Genomic DNA, 13,746 nt, shown 5'->3' with positions numbered 1-13,746 from the left:
GTTATGCAGCAACTCAAAAATTAATTATCTACTGAATTAATTAATGGTTGAAAGGGTTGTATAGATGACCAAATGGATGGATGGATAGATGGATGGATGAATTGGAGCAGTAACTGCTTTTTTACGTTATCTTGTTTGCATTCTCTTGTCAACTTGGATTATCCTTACATTCCAGCAGTAGATTAGGTAGATAAGAGTAAAAATGCTGCAGGAAAGAATAGCAAAACAATAAGCAAAATAAAATACTCTTATTACAAGCAGTCTGGTGCACAGCCTTAAACTTTTATATTATAGTATTATACAACAGTACATGAATTACTTAAGATATTTCCCTACTTTGTGGAGATTTTTGTGAGGGTTAGAGTAGAGATAGTATAAATTTTAAAGAGGAGACCAATAAAGAAAAGAAAGTAAGTTATTTTAATGCATCGTTATGATTATGGTTTTCCTTAAACCTCCTACTATATATTTTATTTAGTGCATGCATAAATTATATCTGTGTAGTTGATGAGTGAGTGGATTGGTAAGGAGGTATCCTGTGCCACTTAGAGTGGAAAATGTGTTTAATTATTTTTAAAATGTATGTAGCACCAGAATTTAGCATTACTCCCAACAGACATACATTGATTTAAACACACATGGAATGGTTGCTTTGATGTCTTCTCAAAGGGCCTTCAGAACTCGAGCAGCACAGGAGCTGAAGCTCACTCCAAGAGGGCAGCGTTGTCCCGCCGCAGTGTTGCATAACTGAAGCACGGAGCTAAAGGGCTGTGGCACACGGAGACTATATATGGTGCATTTGAGAGCTGAAACGATGACTTCTTTTTAGAAGACAGCAAACAGCAGATCGGGGAGCAGTGAAGTTTCAGTTGAGTCATCTCACTTGTGACACTTATTTTAAATGCAATCTGTTTAACTCCAAGTATTACCATCTTTAGAAAGTATAGGCCTCTTTTCCAGGGCACTTCTCTTAACCATTTGCAGGTAGCTTGCTGAAGAGCTTCCCAAGAGAAAAGTCCATCTCCTCCGAAGGAATAGACTTTGCCATATTTTTATGGAGAGCATCTTCTCTAAGGAAGGTGACTGTTACCTTTTCTCTGTTGATCATTGCCCCTGCTCTCAGAGAAGGGCTTCCTGCAAGCTCAAGTGCAGCTCTGCATTCACCATCCACAGAGCAAAGATGCCTCAGCATTTTCCCCATGTTCCCTGTGGTAAGGCTAGTTATTTTCCAGCCTTTGGGTGGTTGTTGAGAGTCTTTGCATGGTTGTTGCAGGGAACCATGGCCCCTCACATTTCCGCCCATCTTGCAGAGGCACAGGCTACTTTTGTTCTGCTTTAATTTTCTGAGAATGTTTGTGTTGCAAATAGCCTTAGAAAACAGTGTGTCTCTCTCCAGAGCAAAGGGTAGGCATGTTTACTGCCCATTATAGAGATTCAGGTTCCCTAAGCTGAGGTTTTCCCTCTTGTAATGCAAACCAATGAGTATGTAACACAAACCATTGAATAAGTGGGTGTCACCTGGCCCTCTGCACATTACCCTGTGGGAGGTGGGACTCGAGGGCCCTGATACTTTGGTTACTGTTACTGCTGTGACTAATAACATCTTTTGTTTCGTATTCAGGAGTCTTGTGTTTTTTGCTAGCATCTGTGGAGTTGTAGCAGGCTAACTTATTAGCCTGAAAGTAGGATAACATCTCAGATCCTTTCAGTAAGTGAGAACAGTAAGGTAAGATATATTATTTTAAGCATTGTGATATAGAATTAATTAATTAAACTTTTGGTTTTAACAAATACTTATAAAATATATTAAATAACACTTTAACTGATGGCTGAGTTATATGGTAAGTTTAAAATAGTACTAAGAAGAAATGCTTCATTATGACACTATATGTGCATTTATTCAGTGTTACAACGAGGGTAAAATTAAATTTGCATAATGTATTGCATAGCTCTTGACAGCCTGCATGTTTCGTTGAAAAGTTGAGACTTTTCTAAGCGTAACATTTTCATCTTGAGAGAGAAGTGATCTTAAATTAAAAGAGTTTTACAGCTAAAAATTTTCCAGTACTTTCCTCATAAAATTCCTCAATTATTTTCTTGTATTTCATGTCCCCAAGAAATTATTCCCCCCAAGGCATGTTTTCTGAAGTACTCATGCTTAAAAAAACTCCCTATGTTTGTTCACATTCAAATATTCTGCTGAATATTATTTTAAATTCAAGGAACAATTGTAATTGTTTATAAGGTTGGTAGCATTCTCTTAAAATACTACAGAAGCCTAATTTAAACAACAGTTTTAAATAACTCAAATATAGTTTCATAATAGATGCATTGCATAAAATAAATTTTTTCATTAAGCACTTTACTTGGATTTAAATATCTTTTATTTCATGCTGTAGATTTAATAAAAAGTAATCCAGCACAATAATTTTGTTATACTTCAAATTTAGAATTATCTGAAAATGCAAATTCAGTGAGATATAATAGTGTTCTTTCTCATGCAAGTTTAGATTTTTTTAATAGTGTCTGATAATTGTTCATAGTGATAAATATGTTTGAGATTAGTGGGTTTTGTATATTGTACAGTTTTTTGTTTCCCTTTTTTTAACACCCTGTCTTTCATAGATTAACTTGGGAGGCCTGTTAGGGGCTGGTAACGTCCACTGTGCAGCAATGAAAGCTTCCTGTCGAGAATAAGCGTGCTCTGTTGTGCACTGTGCTTTCTCCTCTCTTCATTCCTCTTTGGTTCTTGTTTCTTCCCTACTTCTATTTCCATATTTACCTTACTTTCTTCTTCTTCTTTTTTACACACTAGAAGGGTTGGCTTGTGGCGCTACAGACAGGGATTGGTGGGCGGAGGGGGCAGGGAGACTCCAGAATGCTTTCCCCCCTCTCTGTCCTGGGTGGTGTCTCCATCAGTGACTGTGCCTTCTTGCCTCCAAGTGTAGCCTGCCTTCTGTGGTTCCATCTACCGCCGGTCAACCCTCACATGGTGTTCTGGCCCCAGCAGACACTTCCGATTCTTGAGGCCTTAACACCCCCTCCTCTGATGTACCTCCTGCCCTAAAACAGCAGTGCTGCTGCTGATGTTAGTCTCCGGGTTTCACCACCATCCTCTGCTTAGCTGTTCAGCTCACCCATCACTTTAATAATTAGTTCCATGTATCCAGCTTCCTCTCATTAACCTACCCAGAATGGCTTCCGTTTTCCCTACTGGACCCTGACAACTCTCTTGAAGGGATAAAACATCTTTTTGGCATTTCCTAGTCAGAGTTTCTTCATTCCCTTTTATTCCTTCCTTCTGGGTTCTTCTCTCTTCTCTCATTTTTGATTCTTTGACTGGCATCGATGTTTGTACATAGAATAGACTGTGATTGCAACTACCTAATGTAGCAACATGGAAAACAACGTTAACTGAATTTATTAACCATCTTATGCATCACGATATAGAATAAGTAAGTAAAACAAAGTCTTTTAAAAAATGGTTCATTAAAACTGTGTCATTTTGTGTGTGTGTGTGTGTGTGTGTGTGTAGGTACCGTATGCATGTACATGATTTAGACAGACGAGAGAACAGGGCACTGAAGTCCAGCTCCAGTCCCAGTTACGCACCTTGCTTTACAGCTTTGGGCTAATTAACTCTTCCTGCCTCTGCTCCTTCATTTCTTTGATTAGCCAATTACCCAAAACTTGGAAAACAGGCGAGGGAAGACTTTTTTTTTTTTTTTTTTTTTTTTTGGTGTCACACTAGAGCCTTGTGCAACTGGTTCATTCAAGGATTATTATATTGTCTAGGGAAGCGAGTTGGCAAATTATGGCCCACAGATGAGATCTGCCCAAGGGCCTGTTTGTTCAGCCTTTGAACTAAGTATGGATTTTACATTCCTAAAAAGTGGGGGGGGGGGGGGGAAGGAAACTAAGACTAATATGTGACAGAGATTTTACATGGCACACAAATACTAAAATATTTACTATCAGGCACTTTACAAAAAAACATTTGCCAATCCCTTCTCTGAGGGAATGAACCATTGTGTGATTTACTAGTTACTGTTGATCAGGATTTAAAAGGTAGATGACAACTTATAGATTGATAAGTTGCAAATGAATTTTGTCCAGTGCAAAGGCAATAGATTTGTGTCTGGTAGGAAAGACAGTCCTAAAGCATATGGCTGTGGCACCCTCCAGGACATGAATTCACTTCATATATAACTTTGTAATTCTATTTCAGCATCTTCAATTGATTGTAAGTAGTCCAGTGTCTCTCATTCTCTTTCAAAACAGCTTTAATATCCTGCTGGTTTCCTTATTAAGAAGTCAAATGATTTTGTCAATATGTATTTATTTTATATTTGCATTTGGATGATATTTTAAACTCTTAGAAATGTAAGCTTTGACAGTAAATGAGCCACCTCCATCTTCCCTGTCTAGGTATCGGTTCTCACAGTGTTTTCATACAGCGTGATGTTGGTGACTAAGTGTGGGTTTTCCTGTATTTCTCATCGTGGAAGCCACTCTAGGTATTCTCTCCACACAACTCCAGTCAAAGGCGTCTCTAAGTTATTCCACTTTCTCTGTTTTTCTTTTTAACATCCTGTCTGATGTCGGCAATACTGAGTCTTTGGATCTAGTGCTCATCTCCTCAGACCAAGAGTTGTATGTTTATCAAGAGACAGTGATTTTTTTCCCTTTTTTCTATATGTAAGTCTTGCTTATTGTTAACTCATGATTCGATCAAATAATAAACAAATAAAATCAGTGGTGGGAAGAGAGAGTGAATTTAATGAAGAACACATTGAAGGCTTTGATAAGATTCAACAAAGATGAATTGCTAAATAATCGCCATGCAGTTAAGTCTGGGTGAAGCAGTGGCCAAAGGCTGACGTGCGTGACTGTGACTGGGCTTCTGCTTGGAAGTGCACAGTTTTGAAAACACCAGTGCTCCTTGCAAGCCCCTCTGTTAAATGTGAACATCTCCGTGTTCATGGCGCATAACAACCAGAAAGCTTATTACCTTTCGTGTGATATGGTAATAACAGGGTAGTTACATCTTCTTCTTACGTGGGGATTAGGGCTAATGGGAATTAACTGGGGTGAAAATCTCAGTCACCAGGAGACTCTCCTCTCTTAACTCCCCAGCCCACAGATCCAGAGCGCAGCTTGGGAGGCATCAGGAAGGCACAGAAAGCAGGTGTGTCTGTTGCTCTAAATAGCTCAACTCTTCCCTACCCAAGTTAGGAGAAACGTAGGGACTCACTGTGAATAGTCTGAGTGCTGACCCCACAATGAGACTGGGCTCCCAGGCTAGGAAAATAAAAATCAGGGAGAATTCCTGCACTCATACTACTTCTCTAAGTTCTCCTTCCCTTTAAAGAAACTGGAACTGTGATTTGAAGAATTTTTACAGTGGGTATGAAGTCAAAAGACAAAGGGGACAAAGTTGAAACCAAACTCATAGATTAAACGCAGAGGAAAAATATTTTAGATACTACTTACTTATTTACTTCTGTATTTATTTTTGTGATTCTCCACTTTAACTGGTCCTGATCTTGTTGAATAAGGGTTTGATGCAGTCAAATAAGGAGCTTAAAAAGCACAAAGATGTTTAAGCAGATTTGATCTCTGAGATTTAAAAAATCTGAGTTTATGAATGTTACACAGCTTCTGCCTTCATAGGACACTTGGATTATTATCAGCTCTCATGGAACATTAATAAGATATCAGTATGTTGTCAAAAGACAAACTTAAACCCATCACAGTCCCCTCCAGTGAGAGCATTGTATACCAAATTAATGTATTTTTTAAATGTGAATGTGGATATAAATTATAATATATGATTCATACCCTAATAAAGGTACAAAATCGATTTATCTGGTGAGCCTTGATTAAAGGTTAAAGAGATAAAGAGTGATGTCAGTGGTGAAAAAAGACATCTTGGAAAGGAATTCAAAAGGCCAGAGTTTAACCAAGTCGTTCAAGGGGTGAGATTTCTGGCAGAAGGAGCAAAGGTACATATACTTGATCATGGTGTAACCAGTTATAATATTTCATATTATTGGGATGTAGGTGGTGTAGAGATGAGGAGTAGATAGTAGATGCGAGGTGAGGCTCAAAAAGAACACAGGAGCTATGTTATGAAGGGGTTGGCCTGCACGACTAAGAAGTTTGGAAATGAGTGTCCATTAAAGGTTTAGGTAAGAGGGTGACTTGATATGACTTTCCATTCAGAGAGCTCTGACAAAATACAAAAGTGGATCACAATGTGTTAAGACCAACAAAGGGGGTGCCAGTTAGGTGGCTGTTGGAAAGGCAGAGGGCTCTGACGTACAGTGGTGACCGTGGTGATGGGAACCCACCAAATCAGCAGCACCTACCAATTAATTAGACCTGAGACTGAAGGAGAAATGTCCAGATGACTCATTGATTTCAGGCTTAGGCATCTCGGTGATGAGTGGCTGGTAAGGGAAGGAATGCTAGAGGGTATCAGAGGTCTTACTGCCCGAAGGGCACATCATTTTCGATGATGAGATGTTTGTGTAGCAGGCAGGTGGGGATGTCCATCTGGATTAGACAAACCCGGTCCCCCTCACTTGCATGACTCTGGGAGGGACATATACTTTTGTAAAATGTGCACAATGAGATATCTCAGCCTCCGCTGTCTATGGCCGCTGCCCTTCCCTCTGACTTCTCTTCCCCACACTCTCCTTCTCGACGGTGGCTGGGTGAGTGTGGGGGGCTCCGACTGAAAGGTGTGGAGGAGAGACTAGTTTAGGTTTAGAATCAAGTGTGTGGGGGGTTTACAACCCTGGTGCTAGCCATCCTGGCTCGGGAAAGGCTTTCAGGCACATGTGTATGGTCCCCGGTGCCAACTCACCTGACCTTAGGATGTGAAGGGGCAGGACTGTGTCCCAGGTTGCCTGGCATAGAAACACATGGGTCACGGAGGAGAAATAAAATCTCAATGGATGGAACCACAAGACGTTTTGTGGAAAGTTCTTCCAGTCACCCAGATGTGAAAGCCTTTGTGTGGAAGATGTGGCTTTAAATTAGTGCTTGATCAAAACAGCAGCTCTTTTCTTTTATGAATATATTTGATAATGAAACACATGATTATAAATGCACCATGTTTCTTGCTTTCAAAGGGAATTCAAGAAATGAAGTTATCTGAATTCCCCTGAATTTGCTGGACACAAATCTCTAATAGTATTACACACAGCGAGTTCATCTGTGTGAGAAGTCTCATGTTTTCTGCATTCATTCCAACTATCAGTAATAAGGAATATCTGACTAACCATGGCAGATGAAAGACTGATTTATCTTTCTATTCTCTATATAATATTCTAAGATAATCAATGAAAATGGAGTGAAGTATGGAGTTGTGTCAGACAGTTAATGAAAATGTGTTTCTTTTTTGGCTTCTGTGATATTAGGTATTTGTCAGCCTTTTAAAAAATCATTTTTTTGTTCAAATATGTGTTCACTTTTTAAACTAATTTCATATTCAGAGTTCTGTATTCCTTTTCATAAGGAAGGTCTTCTATATCATATAAGCTTCAGACCTCACAGGACCTGAATCCCTCCGGGAGTCAGAATACTCACAGTGATGGAGATTGGGGGTGAGGAAGCCCTGGGGTGAGTGCACTGAGGGGTGGGGAAGGAGAACGAGAATGGAAACCCAAATTTGGGAAACTAAGGAGCAGGCAGAGGAAGAGGAGTCCTTGAAGCAGGTGGAAAAGGAGCAGCTAGTGGGGAAAGGTGTCACAGAGTCGAGTCACGTGAGTTGAGTTTTCAGAAGGAAGTGATTAGTAGTTTTCAGTTCCACAGAACGGCCGCCATGAGTGGGCTGAGAGCTGGTCACTAGATTTATCTCAAACAGTCATGGCAGTTTTGGTGAAAAGTGAGTGCTAATGACAAGTACAAGTTGTCATTGTACTAAGTCATGAACTTAAGATGAGCAAGTGAAGACAAAGTGCAGACACCATTTTCATGATGCTTGGTGGTGAGGACTAGGAATCATGGTACAGCTAGACCGGGGGTTAATAATGAGAGACAGCTGTTCCATTGGAGAGCGGGGGACTCGGGCGTCTGTACTGCTCACGCAGCTGAAGGACAAGCATGTACTTCCTTTACATCCTTCTAAGCCACAGGACACGGGCAGTTCGACAACTTTACTTGTGAAACGGAATTCCTTCAACATAAACCTAGGTCGTGGTCTTTGAGTCAGTCATTTCTCTTCTGCAAGATTTCCTATGCGTTTTAGCATGATTCTACCATTTTTCCAAGGCCCACATCTTGACAATCCACCTTCCTTCCATTTGTTAAGCCAATCACAGGTGACCTGCACTGTTTCTTCCCCAGACCTCTCTTGACTGCGCTCACCCACGTGCTCCCTGCTCTCATCTCTGGTAAATGGCCACTGTGTTTTTCACGTGTTAGTGCACAGCCTGTCTTTTCTAACTCTCAGCTAGCCCCTTTCAACTAGTCCATGTCTTTATATTTGCATATTTTATATACAGTGATATTAATCATCAACATTCATCCTGCGTATACGTTAGCCTGCAGTTAACGTTTATGCCCTAGTTCTTTTAATTGTGTATTTTACGCAAAGGAAAAAGCTTACTCTTCTCTGTGAAAATACTTTAAGCTATGAGCTGCTGTCCAGATTCTGCTGTCTTTCCAGTTTAGACTTTTAAAAAATCTTTTGCATTTTTCACATTAATTACCTCAGAATTAATTCAATGAAAAATTCTTAAAACTCGATTGATCAGACAGTGGTTATCAAACTCTTATACTGTTATAGCCTTTCAACATTGACTTAAGAAGTGTTCATTTATGTTTCAGGGCTAACGACTACATTTCAATTTTAATTGCAGAATGAGAAAATGAATGTATTTTGCTTATATTTAGCCTCTTTCTTCAAAGCTTTTGATTTAGAAAAATAGGTCTAATTTGATTAACACTTGCTTGCATTTTGTTTTTTCTGAGGCTTTATTCTTGTTTGAAATGGACGTGTCATGAATCACAATTTATATGGGCTTAAAAATAACCACTTGAAATAAGTAGGTAATGCTTTCACAAGACAGAAACTTAAACAGAAACAGTTCCCTAAATGGATGTATGTATGTGTTCACATATATGTATAACCTTAGATTTCTCAAAGAAATTCTAAGTTTACTTGAAGCCACTATGTAACAATACTTTTTACTCTTCATTGGCTTCTGCCATTTAATATAAAAACTACATTTGAGAGAATGACTTTTATCTGGCTTAAAACACAGTGAAGGCTCATGGTTTGAAGTTTCCAATCAATCTTTAACTTTCTAGTGTTGGGGCTCATTTATTCATTTTAAAGCACTGCTTCTAACAAAAAAAGAAAATCTAATAATAGAATCTATAGAATTGTTAGACAATAAACAGTGCTTTAAAAGCAAATTTTTAGTAGCTCCATCATAAATTCAACATTTACATCTCCCTTGAAGTGCTCCTGGTTTTTAATAGTGGATTTTGGTATGATCCCATAAAAGATTCATATTCAGACATTAAATAACACTGCTTTGAATGATTAATTTTAAAATCTATTTTTGTCTACTACATAATAGGAATTTCCCCTATCTTTCTTGTTTATAAGAAGTGAGGAAAACCAGTCTTGTGATTTTGATTCATGATTATGTCTTTGTGGTAAACATGACATATTTGGAAAGCAGAACAAAAACAGTAATTCAAAGGCGTTATTGACAAAAATATTTACTTCATAAAGACCTAAAGTGATACTCTAAAAATAAGACATTTTAATTAAAATCTATGTGAAACAAATGTAAGAATATGTAATATACCTCCTTTAGGACATTTAATTTTTTTCTTCTTAATTTTTAAAAAGAGCCAGATATTTATTGTATTTTATATCTAAGCCATCATCAGTCACAAAATTAATTATCCAAATATTACAACTTATTTTCCCTAATGCACAAAAAGAACAAAAGTATTAGAATAAAGAAACTACACCATATTTGTAAAAAAATTAATTGCTTCAGAATTCTTATTTGTAAAAATATAAGTTGATGAAAAGATACTTTATGTGAGATATCCAGAAATAAACAATCATCACCCAAGAAAAAAATGTGAACTTAACAAGACAGTTTTCTTTTTTCAGAAATATTCATAGCTGACTTTTATCTGAATATAACACAAGGCATAAATATTCAATATTCAAGGCTAAACAATAACCCTATTAAACTTCATTTTTTTTTCTCTACTAGACATCCAGTTCTGTTTTTGGATCTTAAATGAAATAAAGAGGAAAAAAATGATGTGGTTTCTTAAATAAATTAGGTTATTTAAAAAATCTGATTTTCCCACATTCTGTATTATACTTTTGAAACACACCAGTATCTGTTCATTATTAGGATTAATTATGCATATGTATTTTATATTCAAATGCACACTATAAATAGTATTTTTAATAAAACATAAAATTCCTCTGAAATGGAGTAGCCAAAGTAAATAGTTATTCCTTAATACTCATTCCCACCCCTTCCCCATGAAAATGAAATGGCAACCCTGACAGAATAGGAGGGACCCAGAGTGAGTGACTCTATTCATCTACTAACTGACTACTGCTGCGACATCATCCCACCAGTTTCACATCGTTGTGAAAAGAGTTCACTTTAAACTAATTGGCGTCACCGTGAAGTAAATTACATGACTGTGTCGTTGGGCAGCAGATCAGGCCCATGCTAGGTATAGTTGGGGTGACACTCTTCTGTAGGGATAGTGTGGGTGAAGGCTGAAGAGGGAAGTTTTGCATAGGAAATAAATGTGTGAAAGCTACTGACACTGAGGCTCAATTGTCTGTTTTTGTTTTTAAAGAGACTTTTTTTCTTCTTTTTTTTTGGAATGGATCTTTTTAGTTTTCTGACAATGATTCATATTGATTACTCAGGTTAGAACATGGCCTATATGATTGGGAAGATTAGCTGATCAGCTTCCATTTAAACAAAGAGAAGGTCCATTTAATCTAAACCTCAAGTCTAGGATAATGGATTTGAACTTTCCTTGAAATTCCAGAAAATAAATCCAGATTGCTCTCCAAAGTTATGGGCCAGAAAACTACTATTGTTTAAAAGCCAAGATGGTACCAAGCTTATTGGAAATGATATTGGAAAGGAAATAGAAAAACAAATTTCTTTGCTTTTATTCTGTCAACATGTCCTCTCATCAGGAATATTATGGATAGACATAGTTACTACATCACACAAAATTAGAAAAAAATCTAGGAAAAGGTAAAGCAACAATGGTGAATAGAATGAATTCTATATATACACAGACTAAGACAAAAGTTTGGGAAAATAAAGTTTGACACTAGCTTATGCTTGTAATGCCCTAAAGGTTTTAGATTTTTGTAATATAGTGTTTAAAAAAATCTGATTATATTTTGAGGCTGAAATAGATCCTTCTGATGCAAGTATAAGAAACTATTTTCATAAACTTTTAGGAATCAGTACTCATTACTGATGAATTATCACTATTTGATATTTAAATGAATTCAAAAGAATTTTAGATTAACTGATGGACTGTGGCTCCATATTGGATTGTTAAAGAAGCTCAAATTCTTTGTGGAATACATATATCATTTAATTTCTTTGGGTCTTATCAAATGCAGGTCAAGTATAAATTGCTTTAAAATATATTTCGTAGGAAGTGTCAGAAAGTGGAAAACACTATGCTTGGAAAAACCCTCCTTATAATTTGAAGATCATATCTATGTCACTATCTTGTCATTTTACTAGTGCTTAGTTTAGTTTTTAATATAAGCATAATCACATCTTAAAGCTGATGTAAATATTTTTAGAAAGTGGCATTACACAATTATTAAATATTTAAGTATGTTACCAGGAACGTTAATGTTGTTATTCATTTTTTCACAAGTCAATTTTTATATAAAAATCCCATCTATAAAATCACTTATCAGTGATAACTGATGAAATAAAGTAACCTGTGGAGTGAAAGAGACAGAGAACAGCATCTGAAAGATGCACTTCTGATATTTTCCTGAAATTCCTGAACACCAAGTGGTCCAAAAACCTGAAATTATTTTTATTCCAAAAACTTGCAATTGTTTTCTTTTCTGTTCTGTTAAGCCAGGAAATCTATCATTATAGTTTGGGAGGGGGACTGAGTTGAGGAGATGAGGGAAGTTTTGCTATTGAGGGTCTTTGGTTGGGATCTATTAGGGGCCATTCAACATCCAATGTTTTTAACAGATCATTTAGACACGTACTGTATTTTTTACGCACTGGCAGTCGTCTGCTTCTAGGTGATGAAAGTTTGATTTGCGACTCCTCTGTGTCCTTAGAGAAGAGGCAGTCGTGGAACATGAGGCCTTACTCTACACTAACAAGAAGGAGTTTGCAAACTGACTGTGAAAGGGCAATTCCAACATTCGATGAAAGGAACAGCGCCTGGGTATTTGAGGACGCGTAGAACATTAGACTCCCAGGCTGCGGCGCAGTTTTAATTGGGAAGGCGATGACTCTGCTGTTGTGGGAACAAGCAGCTGGCTGTGGCACCGTGGGAAGATCATGTTCCTACCAGCTCTGCCACTTACCAGCGTGTGACCTTAGGTAATAACCGAGATTTTTTTTTTTTTGTCTTTTCATGTCTAAAAGGAAAGATGTGGTTTTCATTTCTAAAGTCCCCTTTGTCTTTTAAAGTCTTTTTCATCTGTAGGAATAATTTTAAAATTTCCTATTTAAATAGGGACTACATTAAGGCTGGAATCTTCAGAAGAAATGTTCAAAAGGAAGTAACTCTTTTCTATTAAATGCACCTTAAGATGCACTGAATACTTCACGACCAGTTCGTGTTGTCTTTCCTTTAAAGAATTTGCAAGTGTACAGGGACAGTTCCATTTGCATGTGTTTAAATCTTTATTTTTCAAGACAAAAAGGAGGCAAAATTTTGTCTATCAAATAGGTAGTCTGTGGAAACAAAATAAATCATGCTATTTTTCCTCCATTTTTAATGTTTAAATAACCTGCAAAATAGAGATATCAACAAAGTTAAACAAATCTCAGAAAATGAAATGGAAGCATGAAAGATCTATTGAATCTTAATAGTTTCTCATATCGACATGAAGTTATTCTTACTGATTGTGGGACATTTACATGTAAAAAGAAGCAATTTTAGGAACATCTAAAAATAAATGCATTTTAAAATTTCTTTCAGTTCTATAAACAAGTCCCTATGCTGAAGGACCAAGTGGATACTCAGCTCCGCACTCACTTGAGGAGGCGATGTTGCAGCAGTTTTTCATTTTATGGGACAGTTACTGCTGTGCAGTTCACCGTGTAAGGACTTAGCCATACTCCTTGCTTCTCCTCTTTCCTTTGTATTTTTATTGCTCTAAGAAAATCAATCGTCCCCACCCTCAGGGCCTTTTCCATACATGCCTATGTGATGCCATTGAATTAAACCAATTGATATATTTTGACAGTTTGATCAATTATATATATATTTGCCATTTTTCTTTTTCATTAACCTGAAGGCCATAGTAGTTTTGATAACCACCACATTATTATGTAGCAGATCCTGGTTGAAAAGAAGTAGTTGAATACGCTAAATGAAGGGTTATGTTTTGGTTCAGAATTTCTCTTTTTACAGAAGTGAGGTATTGAATAACGCAAGTGGTATTTAAAATCATGTATATGATGCTAAACAGACTCCCACTCAGCAACATGAAGATATATAGTT

The 13,746-nt window shown here is 37.2% G+C and overlaps 1 long non-coding RNA gene across 1 annotated transcript in view; it reads left to right on the top strand.

Moving 5' to 3' along the window:
• LOC105097306 (uncharacterized) overlaps positions 1–13,746 on the top strand; it is a 329,784-nt gene that overhangs the window by 292,742 nt on the left and 23,296 nt on the right. Inside the window, exons 24-28 of the long non-coding RNA XR_010377177.1 lie at positions 670–868; positions 985–1,079; positions 1,622–1,726; positions 12,350–12,617; positions 13,222–13,343. This is a non-coding gene — a long non-coding RNA (uncharacterized LOC105097306). The remainder of the gene's footprint in view (positions 1–669; positions 869–984; positions 1,080–1,621; positions 1,727–12,349; positions 12,618–13,221; positions 13,344–13,746) is intronic.

The sequence above is a fragment of the Camelus dromedarius genome, chromosome 21, assembly GCF_036321535.1.
Source record: "Camelus dromedarius isolate mCamDro1 chromosome 21, mCamDro1.pat, whole genome shotgun sequence".
NCBI lineage: Eukaryota > Metazoa > Chordata > Mammalia > Artiodactyla > Camelidae > Camelus > Camelus dromedarius.
The sequence above is the reverse complement of the archived record's forward strand: the minus strand, read 5'-3'. Positions and strand labels throughout refer to the sequence as shown.